The sequence below is a fragment of the Peromyscus californicus genome, unplaced genomic scaffold (assembly GCF_007827085.1).
Source record: "Peromyscus californicus insignis strain IS unplaced genomic scaffold, ASM782708v3 Scaffold_17__1_contigs__length_78620276, whole genome shotgun sequence".
Taxonomy (NCBI): domain Eukaryota; kingdom Metazoa; phylum Chordata; class Mammalia; order Rodentia; family Cricetidae; genus Peromyscus; species Peromyscus californicus.
The window spans coordinates 45,731,463-45,744,146 of NW_026294469.1; the positions used below are offsets into that span (position 1 = coordinate 45,731,463).

Consider the following 12,684-nt stretch of genomic DNA (forward strand, 5'->3'; position numbering starts at 1 on the left):
TGGAAAATATAAACTAACAGTCACCCCCCCAAAAAAAGCAGGAGAGCTAAACAAAGTTAGAAACCAAAGGGAATAAAGTTCGAAGAGTTATTTTACTTAAACTAGATGGGCATCAACACAACACTTACTAAGTAGGGAAAGAGTTTGGGGTGTTATCCATACAGCTGAACACAACTCAAGAATCAAAGACATGCTCAGTGAGGGCAGTCAAACACAAGGACTCTGTACCATATAATGCCATATACACGGAATGCTAGAAAAGAGGCACACAATGTGTAACCACAGAGAGCAACTCAGGGGACTGGCAAGACAGTTCAGGAAGTAAAGCTGCTGGCTGCCAGGCTGGATGACCTGAATTTGATTCCCTGGACGCACATGATGTAAGGAGAGAACAGACTTTGACAAGTTGCCGCTGACCTCCCCACCAATGCCCCCAACTCCAACAAGATACATAAAATACAGTAACACTTTAAAAAAAGACCTCACTGGACAAAATAGGGGTCAGTTTGGAGGTTAACTTTTGGGATAGGACGAGGTGGGGTAGAATTATTGGTTCTCTCACTTGTTAATGGCTACCCAGATGTTCCTATTGCTCACAACACACCGAACTGCGCACCAAACATGGCACAGTATACTGAATGCACGTCTAAACTGATGAAAACAGAAGGAAAGTGGAATAGCAGATTTATTTTTTAGAAGGCAAGCTTTGGGGAATACACGGTATGAACTGGAATTGGTCGGAGAGCTGTAGAAAACAGCCATATGCATCAGTCACTTGGAGGCTTATCTGTCCTGTGCATCAGAGCTCAGAGTCCAGGCAAGGAGGGTCTGTGAGCCCTAGCTCAGGTTAGGGCTACTTGTGAGCAGGGCCTGAATGACCTTCCCACCCGGACTGTAGTGCCTGTGGCAAAGGCGGTCTTCCAAAGATAGGTAAAGGCAATAAATACCTAGTAAACTAACTAGACAGGCAGATGACAGACAGACAGACAGACAGACAAGCAACCAGCCAGCTCACAACAAATGGTCCTCTCCAGTGATTCCAGGGAAGAGCAAAGTCGAAGGGGGCAGGTGCAGTTCAAACATTTTCACTTTGCTTAAGGAAATAAGAGTGTTCCTTCGTTTCAGCATGAATTCACTGAACTCAGTTTGGAGTCCGGATTATCTGCGAAGATAAACTCGGCGCGCCTGTAAACTTGGAGGCTTTTCTAGAAAGAGCTTCTGTTCCGCGAGGAAGAGAAGTCTGGAAGGAGAGGGTTGACTTGCTATCTGGCGTTGAGAATGGGATCCTCGGCCGCTTTCCTGTTTGTTCGCAAGTGAGTCGAATTAAGAAACTACTGCCTAACAACTGGAAAGCTTTGCATGGTCCAGGGTTGTTGGGACCCGGAGGAATTCTTCAGTCTGGAGGGGGAAAGTGGGAGGCGGAGCCGGTGTGTTCAGGTCTATCCCCCGGTCTCACGGGCCTCCTGGGCTGTCGGCAGAGGGAGCTATTCCCCAAGAAATCGCCGCTCAGAGACCTGGCAGCGACCCGTCGGGAGTTCGGCGGCGACAGGGGAAGCTGTCCTTCCACCCCCTCCCGGCAAGGCTGGCGGGTCACCCTCCAGTCTCCTCCTTCATTTCTCCCCACCTTCACAGTCCCTTAGCACCGCACCGTGGCCCGGCCTGGTCCCCATCCCTTCTCGGTCCCACTTTTGCGCTCCCTCACATGGGGGACGCGCTGTCCTGTCCACTTGGCGGGCATTGACCCTGCCCCCAAAATCCTTATAGAGGTTCTGGGTCTAGATTGCCTCTTCCTGGGGTACTTTGGCGCGGGGTTAGCACTGGCATCGTGTCGGGTTAGCACCTCACTCGGCTATCCCTTCTCTCAAGTCCCACGGGGACTCTAAGTTTGCCAACTTGGTGATTGGGCCACTGAAGGGGTTCCAGGAGTCCAGGCCAGAAAGAGACGACAGGTTTGGAGGGACCGCGAGCGAGCGACACTCCTCCCACCTCCCCAGAGGCCACTGTCCCGGAGGCAGCAGCTGCAGCAGCGGCAACTGCTCGCATCCCAGCCCGGCTCCGGTTACCGCCTTCCTCCTCCAGCATCTCCAGCCAGACAGGGGAACGCTTGTTCAAGTTTGCAGCAGGACTCGGTCCGTGAGCGAAACTGGGGCTCCAGGACCGGACTCCTTCCCGGAGCCCCCATCTTCCGAGCCTAAACAAGAGCCGCAAACATCGCTCTCTCCTGGGACTCGGCGGCTTGGAGGCCAGCGGCGCTGTTGGGAACAAATTTTTCAATCTCTGGCTGGAGTGGGTGAAGACCAGGGGAAAACAGGTTGAGCTGCCAATCGCAACATCTCGGGACCCGGTAAGAGTTAAGCAAACTCAACTCTGGAGGCCATTGGGCTTGGCGTGAGGCTTCTTTGGGGCTCCAGGGCACGTTTCCCCCTCAGCCAGGATACCTCGGCGCAATGGAAGCGGGACACACGGGTGGTTTGCCTGCTTCCCAGGGATTTATTGACGTTGTTTGTGTTTGCTTTTGTTGTCTGGGACTGCAGGGAATTCCGGGGAAGATCTCTTCATTACGCACTGTATTTTGTGTGTTTTGAGCTTCTGTGTGTTGCTTTGCCTGTGTTTGTCCCACGGTGATTGCGACGTTGGTGGGTGCAGGGAGATTTGGGGGGACACCTGACAGTGAAATGCAGCTTCAGCCTGGCCTTCCTCCGAGGTCTGCCTATTACTACTCTGGGATCTTGACTTGTTTCCTAAACTTTTCTTTCTGTAGTACTTGATAATCAGATTGTGTTCGCGGGCTGGGGCTCTCCTCCTGCATTTAGGGGTGTCAGGGTTTCAGGAAGGGTCCTTGTTAGAATGCTTGGTTCCTCGGGGGTGGGGGGAGACCCTGAAAGAGACAGTTCTTCGAGCCGCACTCATTTATTTGAGGGAATTGTGCCCCCGTCGTTCATTTTCTTTTAAATGACTTTACTCTCACACTTTCACACACCCGGTTTGGGGCTTTTTATCTCTAATTTTCTTTCTGGAAGTATTTTCCTGAATGACCTTACTGAATAAAAGAAACACAGGGAAGCATGTTTGCTGTCTCTTTCACACATAACCTCACAGGAATCCCCCCATTTTTAAAGAGACAGTGAAAGCCTGGAATTTTCTTGGCCTAAATGAGGCATTATTTCTGCTTTTGGGCAATAATAGCCATGCTGTGCCAAGGCAGAGAATGGCATCCTTGGTTCCTTTATTCCAGGTCTTGGTTTGTATATAGTATTCTCAAACAAAACCTTTCATTCCTGTTCCTTATAGATAAAAAGAGCAGGCCACATGACATTATCCAGAAATGCCATCAGCCTGACTGGCATGCTCCAAGGAGTCAGCTTACATGGTACTTTTGTTTTGCTCGCAAGGCCAAGGCATTCCTTTGGTAAACTGCTAGGGTCAGATGATATGGGTTCAAGGCTCCACTCCGATCCTTTGCAGTTGTGTGGTTTGGTGTAGCTTACTAACACACCTGTATGTATGTCTACAAAATCAGGGTGAAATAATAGTGTTTACTCTGGAGCTCTAGTGCGTGGGGAGCCCTAACATTCTCCACACAGCGGAGGGGTTAGCTATTATTATTATCATCTTATTATTGGGCCAACATTAATGGTTGTGTTGCTTTTATTATCCTCTTTGTTAGCTTTCAGCATGTGTTAGTTGGTAATTTTATCGAGAAGGACTTTGAAGGCTGATCTCATCTTCAGGATACGATGCCTAGGATATGATGGTTTGCTCAGCTTAGCTCACGTGTGTTCTTCGCAGTGTTTTCTGTTGGGTACTTTCAATAGAAAGGAAGGTGTACATGGTGGGGCTGGGATCTGAAAAGCTAGTTTATGATTGGATGCCAAAGGGTGTGGGAAGTGACAGCCTCTACACTTCCTTAGAAACCTTTTGCGTGGGCATAGTTTCTTTACCCTACTTCTTAGAGGTCAATCTTTCATTCAGTAAACATTTATGAAGCATCTATCACATTTCAATGGGGGTTTGTACTCATTTCTTTGGTTTTATTTTCAAAATGAGTATGTGTAGTTGCTTTATGACCCTCTCTGCCCTACTTCGTTTTAGGTATGCCAAGGCTGTCTTCATGTGGCAGTAGCCTTCTATAAAGCAAATCCCGACACTTTAGCCACAAAGCTCAACACCTGAGCACATACAAGCACCTAACACTGAGTATTTCAATGAAGTTTCCAGTGTGACCTCAGACGGGTTGCTTCTCTCTTTTGATATCAGCTTTATGCTGTATGAGCATGTGTGTGTGTGTGTGTGTGTGTGTGTGTGTGTGTGTGTGTGTGTGTGTGTCTCGAGGGGAGGGAAAGAGCTTTGATGTGCCTTCTGGTTCTAAAAGCCTTTATATTAGTTGCCTTACTTCATTGCTGGCTATGTTTGGCCCCCTTTCCCATTTTTAGCATTTGTTTGGGGTGCATGAATTATGGGACTTCCATATTTGCAGGCTCACTAGTGATAAGTAGAAAGGGAATACAATAAGCCTACTTGTATTCCATCAGCTGCCTTCAGACTCTGGGGTACATCAGAAGCATGGAAGGAATTTGTTTAAAAATATTAGATATTTTTAACTATGAGGAATTACCAACACTTGATCATTTTTTTAAAATCTAAACAAATAACAATTTCCTATGGTTCATCCATATGTAAACCTTGGCCCCTCCATGATTCAGAAAGTCTTGGGTGAAGTTGAACACATCCCTAAACTCCCAAAGTTGGTTGTGATGCCGAACAGAGTCACTCACTCGCTTCACAGCAGCGGGTTTGCCTACTTGAGGCTGTGGCTTCCGTCTGAGGAGACATTTCTAAAATACAAACGTGATCATGTGATCCCCATGCTTAAGTCCTTGGCAGATCACTAGGTGGTGATCATCAGCATCTTGTAGGGATGTGTTGAAAATACAGTCCCCAAGTCAGGATTGGAGGAATACCGTGTTCTGGCACAAAGCCCCAGTCAGCCTGTTACTGTCGTGCCAAGACCACCTGTGCACCATTTCCTGTGCCTTTCTCTGTATTCTTGCTTCCCAGCCCCCCAGCCCCTGCAGATCTCATTATGTCCCCAAGTACACGGCACCCATTCCTTTCTCCATGGCCTCGCCGCGTAGATGGTTCTTTCTGTTGGAAATGTCTGTGGCCTTCTCTTCTGTGTAAGCAGCTGCCTGCTATCCATTTATTTGTCTTTGAAGATACAGCCCAAATCAGACTTTCCCTCTGATCTTTCCATTTCTCCCATGAGCAGTGTGTATCACGTGAGTTGCCATTCATCTCTGTGGACAGCTTTCATACAGCATCGGTTACGTTGTTATCCGAATGATATTCCCAGCAGGTCGGTGAGCTCATCATTCCTTGATGAAAGACCTTACTCAAGTGGCTGGAATATAGAAGTTATGTAATAAATGCCCCTCAAAATGTGGGAGAAGAATGAATGCATGAACAGTAGCTGGTGGCTTCCTGCCACACAAAGTGTTAGGGGTAATTCCTACATATCTATTAAGAGTGGTGGAGAAGTCAGTACAGAATTTACTGCTTGTCTAGACATGATCTATAAAGTAAATAGACAGTGGCAGGGAAGGAGACACTCCATCACAGTGGTTCTCAACTTTCCTAGTGCTGTGACCCTTTAATACAGTTCCTCGTGTTGTGGTGACCCCCAACCATAGAATTATTTCACTGCTACTTCATAAGTGTAATTTTGCTTCTGTTATGAAATGCAATGTATGTATCTGATATGCAACCCCAAAGGGGTCACGACCCACAGGATGAGAACCACTGCTCTAGACTATCCTAAGCGGGCTTACGAAACACCACACAATCCTAAAGTCATGCTTACATGCTCAACATCACAGTAGGTGCGATGTATGACAGAGAGATACAATTAGACTTTGGGATGGTTTTGCTTGTGATTAGCAGTGTCCTGGTGCTGAAGTGGAGATGCCAGTATCAATAAAAATTAGTCATAATTGCCCCATGCTTTTCAGTGTATAAGGCACTTGGCATGTGTGTAACTGGTTTGGTACTGCCTTTCTTACTTTCCCACAGGGACACATTTCTGAAAACAGGTCGAAATACAGGGCTGGGGCTGTCCAATACGAGGGATGCCGCCTGTAAGAGGCCAGCACTCTCTATTTCTACTTTGTTATCCAGACACAGCATCCAGGGTCTGGATTCTTTAACTTTCCTTCCTTAAACATCATTTGCTTTGATTATTTCCTTCTCGTGTAAGCAAATTTAGCCCATTCAAGGTCAATTAACATCCGATTCTGTTGAAAGCTTTACCTATATTAGCATCTGTAACAATTTCCGCCTCTGTCTCACATTAAATTTATGAGAAGGATTCCTCTTACGATTGCCTGTAGAGTTGTTACTTTTCCTGTTTCCACTCATTTTTCGAAGAATGAATTATGCAAATGGGAGCAAATGCTGCTGCGGCAAAACTGAACTATTGGCTCATGGCAATACCACATAGAGCGGATATGGAGGAAGTCCATTTGGGGGCGGGAGATAGCAACATCCAGCTGCCTGAGGCTGTCGGATTGCAAACACGGCAGTCAAATGCATTGCTGGACTCCCTTGTTCTCAAGAATGTGTACTGAGTATTTACTTTCAAAACTTAGTTTTATGAATTGATGTTCGACTCATTGACTCCTATGGATTCGTCATTCACAATTCTTTCCCCCAAATGACCTTTTTCTGCCTCAAGAGATCCCTGCCTGGTGTCTTGCCTGGACTTCTATCATCTACACTGCCTCACTGACTCATCCATCATTCTCCAAATCCAAAATTTTTTATTGATCTCTTATCCATATTCAACACGGAAGATCAGTTTCACTATGAGCGTTCATACTGCCTTTCAACATAATTTGTGTGAAGGGTTAATTCAGGGAGTTTAAGGGATTGCACAGGCTGTGAAGAGGAAAGCAGAATATCCACACCAGTGGTGTTTTATTTTATTGAACTTTATGTGCACAATTGTCAGCGCCACGGGGCTGTTCTTTGATGATAAATGCCATGCCCCGAGCCAGTCTGGAAGAGTGACTGTGACACTACATCCTGTAGTTAGCACTATTAATGTCTATTGATTTCTCTCCTATTTCATTTTTAATGATTTATTCTCCCAGATAAAGAAACTATGTAAAGCATTCTAACCACCCCAATTTCCTCCTTCAGAGAGCAATAAATCACACCCCCCCCCCATAAGACAAGGGAAATAGAATTTCAGTGTGGAATGCCTTGTCTTGCTAGGTGCATGTCCAGGATATTAGCATCTGTTAAAACCATCAGATCTGTGGGAGACAGGAGGCCTCATGGTGGGGGTGACCAAACACCGTGTTATTAATATCATGTCCAACCCAGATGAGTTGTGCAGATATGATTAGCTCCAAAATACAGCTGCAGGTGGTAGTTCCTATAATGGGTCTCTAACAAATCTTCTGCATACTTTTTTGTCTTGTTTTCTTGAGGCAAGATCTCAGTCTTGTGTAGGTCAGCCTGATACCAGGCGTGTACCACCATATTTGGATTTAAAAAAAAAAACACTTTATTTTGGATGAGGAATTGATAGCAAGACATGACTTTGGTTTTTACAATTGATTGGTTTGAGTTATATTTTTTTCCTTCATCATGGATTTATTGGTGTATAGTATGAAACACTAAACATTACAGTTGCCAAGAAAGAGTTAATACCATATATATACATACATACATACATACATACATACATACATACATATATATATATCCAGGTAAAGCTGGGTGTAGTCGGGGTCAAACAGGAAGGTTTGAGAGTGACTCCAGGTTCATGCTAAGAAGAGGGCTGTGTGTACTCCTGGGGAATGTCCTGCTAAGAGAGGATTTCTATAGATAGCACACAGCAGGCAGGACCATGGGTTCAGCAACCACACGGCAGTGGGAGAAGTGATGAACCATTTCAAAGGATCTGAGAATCAATTTTTCAGCAGCTATTTATGGAGTCACAGGACTGGTTTCTGTCTGTCCCTCACAGCACTATCTGAGTTTTAAAGGAATCCTTCACATTTTACAGCTATTATTTTGTTATAGGGACCAGATGTGGGCACCCTTGTGAGATTCAAATAAAAATTGGCTTAGAGGTCCCTCCCTGTTCACGAGAAGGCATTCCTGGAAAGCTTGTACGTTTCCACCTCAGAGGGAGTTCACAGGAAGGGGATGGCCAGGACTCACGGTTCTCTAGTGTCATCGGGGGTGGAATTTAGATTGACTCTTGACCGGTTTAAAGATTATTTTGTGACATGATGGTTCCGTCAAAGCCTGAAGCTACTTGCCTGAGCATGAATTTCGCTTTGTGTAGTACAATACAAGACTTTGAGTAGTTGACTTTTAAGGTCTGGGATTGTGAAAAAGAAGTTTGTATTTTAATATTTAAAACAAAATATTAAAGATAATCTTTGTAATATTTTCTTGAGGGGTTGGCGAAATGTATTCTCACCAAGCAGATATACAAACCCACACACATACTAAAAAAATTCAATAGAAGTTTAGACATTTTTTGTGTGTGTATAGCAGGAGAGCAAACTCGATGTGTGTATTATGCTAGACAGTCACTCTGCCCCTGAGCTGCACGCCAGCCCAACACGCTTGTGTTGTTGTTATTGGTGGTGTTGTTGGAGGTGATAGTGGTTGTAGTGGTTTTCTTTGGTTCATTCTGACATTGGAAGCTGTCCTGGTCTATCGCTTTCTGATGACCTCAGCCTCTGTGGTCTGCTCTAGCACACTCCATTCACTCTTCCTCTAAAATTCCCGTTATCTTCTGGACAGCCATTGGTGTTTGGACCGTCCCTGTCTCCTTTCCCGCGTTCTTCGGTGCCCTCACCTTGACATCTTTTGCATCTATACTAAGATGTATAACCTCGGCACAGCATTCAGTGTAAAGCCCTCTTTACATTGCCAGCATCCTCTTGCCTCTAGCTCATCCCTTAAACAGAGGCACAAATGCCATTGGTGAGGTTGGGAACACTCGACACATGTACTCGGTCTGTGTTCTTTAACTTCAGAGGTTTGTGAACAACCTGAAGATACCAATGGCCCTCTGGGTTTCAGTTTGGTAGGTGTGCTGGACCTGGGAATGTGCATTCTTGGCAAGGCAGGATGCTGCAGATGGTCCGGGGGTGCAGCAGAATTCTTGTTTGGGGTTACAGTGCCCCATTCAAACTGCGTGTCTATTTTTTTTTCCTTTCGAGTTTTAATTTTGGTGATGGCCGGCGTGGGTCATGGGGAATAGCTGGCCTGTGAGAAGCTGTTCTGTCCCTCCCCGCTTGGAGGGACAATGGCTGTAATACAACGCTGCTCATGTGACAAACAGAGAAAGACACCCATTGTTTGGGGGTTGGCTGATGTTCCACTCAGCTCTGGCTTGCTGTCCAATGAAGCTTGGTAGCCCTGAGGAAGCAGACACACTTGAATCAGAGAGACAAAGAAAAGAGGTCAAGGCTTTCCACAGTTAAACTGCTTGCAGCAATGTGTCAGGGGTAGGGTTTGGGAAGGGGAAATGGAATTCTGTGGAAGACCCGTTCGTCTGCTGCCTGAAGCTGCGGATGTGGCACAAGGAAGGCATAAAGCTGTTGGAATGCCAGCGTGTCTTTGACGGAGAAAGAATTACTTTCTACAACTGTCTCACTGGCTTATCTGATTCTAGAATTATTATTGTTTATTTTAGAAGCCCCAAAGATCTCCCTCCATGATAGGCAAAGACATATGTTTTTAGCTTCTTTCTCCAGTTACATCAAGGACAGATACCTGGGTTAGGGGTTGATAGAATGCTTGCCTAGAATGAACAAAGACTTGGGCTCAATCCTCATCATCACACACACTGGGCATGGTGACACAGGCCTGTAATACCAGCACTCAGGAGGATCAGGAGTTCCAGGTCATCTTCAGGCCCACAGTGAGTTTCAGGCCAGCCTGGAGTTATTTATCAACCATCACCACCACTACCCCACAACCACCACCACTACCACCACCACCCACCCACCACCACCACCCACCCACCACCACCACCCACCCACCACCACCACCACCACCACCACCACCACCACCACCACCACCACCACCACCCACCACTACTACCACCACCCACTACCACCGACCACTACCCACCACCACCACTACTACCACTACCCACCACTACCACTCACCACCCACCATCACCAGCACCACCACTACCACCACCACCTCAAGTGTCAGATCTCAAAAACCTCCCTGGATTATGGCTTAATGTTTTAGAGAAAAATTTCTTGGGTAATGATCATTATTGTATCTGAAGTGTTAATAATTCCCATCCAAATTTGTCTTTGAATAGAGGTCTTGCATTTGAGAGTTACTTTTTGAGTTCAAAATGTAATTAATTAATTAAATTAATATCAGACAGTTACTGATATGTTTGGGAAGCTATGATGCTATTTAGATACCATCCCTCACTCCCAGCTCCCAGTATAGGATTCCCATGCTGGATAGAATGGGTTACAAACTTCCTGTAAAGATCTAATTGTGAGAGCAACAACCGGATACATTCTTTGGGTCAGAAGAGGATTCAAATTCAAGGTCACATCTTTTCAAAGGTCGCAGGCTTTCCAATAGTGTTGTTCTTTTAGCCCAATTACCCCCTTTACGAAAAGTATGTCATTCATCCAGACTTTGCCTCTGGGTTTCTTTCAAAAGGACACTCTGTCCCTAGTTCCTCTGCATATTTGTGGGTAGCTATTCTTCTTGAGTCTTTCTTAATTTTTTTTCTTTTCAATTAGGCAAAGAATATAGACCTGAGGGAAGAGGAAGGAGGAAAGCCTGTAATGGGTTCTAGAGAGCGCATTTGTATGGAGTGTTCAGGCAGCTGGTGCCTTGGGCCAGTAGGAATCCTTTCTCTTCTGAGATGAGAGGTTTCCTGGCTGGCAGCATTTGCCTTAAGTAGAGTGGTCCCCGGGAGAGGGCAATACACGACTTACTTCAAGTCACTTAGGGCTCCTAATTAAGTCTGTATTTGGACCTAAGTATAGATTATCGTTGCAAATCCATTAAAGAAGAAGAGACAAGTGAGCGGTGGAGAGGCAAGTATCTCTGTTTTCATTAGCTTTCCACTCTCCTCTCTCCTGTAGTTTGTTTATCCTTTACTAAACGGGACTTTGGTTTTTGCCAATGGATATGTATGCCTTCAAAGCAGAGACAGTGAGGGGGAAACCTCACAGAGCAGAATGACCATGTTCAACACTAGCCTGATAAGTTAATTAATTTTCAACTCATTGTCATTAGGCTGGCTCTTTGGCTCTGTTTGTGTGAGGTAGAGAGAGGCTCCCTCCTCAATGCTCAGAGGGAAGACTACTGTACTGCATTTGAAGTTACATAAAGGTGGAGTGTTTGTTGAAAGCAATAGGGAAGTTGCATGCTGTCTCTTTGTTGTTTGTTACATGTGGTCTTTTGTTTTAGTTGTTGGTTATGTTAGCAATTTCTTTTGTTGTTGCCGTGTCCCATGTGGCACATTTAATCCTTACGCTGTTTCAGGGACAGGATGCTTGTTGAGACTTAGTTTTCTATCAGAATCAATGGGCTGCCCACTGAGGGCTTGGGTTCAGTCAGCTCCTGCTTGTATGGATGTGCTCAGCTTGCCAGAAATCCTCGAGCAGTTACATTTTGATGTGTTTGCCCCTTTTTGGTGCATTTTTCTATACTTGATGAAAAGTTAAAAAATTAAAGTCCCATGTTTACTGTGGAATTAAAGTCTAGAAGTGATAGGAAATGGTAAACTCTGGGAACTCCAATTGCCTCATGCTATGGATCCCGCAGTACTGGGTGGGCAGAATTTTAATATCGTGGAGTTGACCCTCTCATAACAAGAAGAGCTGAGGTGTAAAACAATGGGTCTGTCCAGACATTAAGTTCATCTAAGCAGCAAATCCAGTACCTGAGAGGTCAACATGTTAGCAGAACTCCATTCTTTAGAATCTAAACTCAAGATGGCCACCCAGTTCTGTTGTCTATTCCTAACATCTACTGTCTTCCTATTCACAGTAATCTGCCACGAAAAAGCAGGGAGGGATGGTGTGAATCATGGCTGTTTTTCTGACTTATTGGATGACCGTTGTCCTAAATTCTGCTATTGGAACGCTTCCAGGACACACACACACACACACACACACACACACACACACACACACACACACACACACCCGTTTTCCAGAGGAGCATACGGTGATAGGCATGTTTCCACTTCTTCCTTCTCACCTGTCTTAACTGTCTCAGCTAAAGTCCACCGTGTTAGTGGATGAGGAGAGTAGCAGGGCAGCTATCACTTCCTGACCCTCAGCAGTCTGTCCTTCTGTTTTCTGTTGTCTATCAGTGTTGGCCTCTCGAGATCGTACCAGAATGAGTCACTGCATTTGTGGGACACCCAACTCTGTATTTCTAATATGGGATGATAGATTCAGCTGGAAAAAAAAATAGAGGTGATTTATTTTCCAAAGGAGAGTTTGGCCCCTTGACTTGGACTTAAGTATCCCCTCTGTGAGAGAGCTGAGATTCTATTTTGTATTCTTCATTTTGGACATTGATGTTAAAGGTTAAATATTGATTTATACAAACATATGATTACATTTGTGGGACAAAAAGACAAGATTCTGATGGTCTTGGTCT

At 45.3% G+C, this 12,684-nt stretch overlaps 1 protein-coding gene across 1 annotated transcript in view; it reads left to right on the forward strand.

Annotated features, from left to right (window-relative positions):
* Window positions 1-1,293: 1,293 nt before the first annotated feature.
* Megf10 (multiple EGF like domains 10) overlaps window positions 1,294-12,684 on the forward strand; it is a 161,901-nt gene continuing 150,510 nt past the window's right edge. Inside the window, exon 1 of the mRNA XM_052742216.1 lies at window positions 1,294-2,344. The gene's annotated coding sequence lies outside the window, so the exon portion shown is untranslated. The remainder of the gene's footprint in view (window positions 2,345-12,684) is intronic.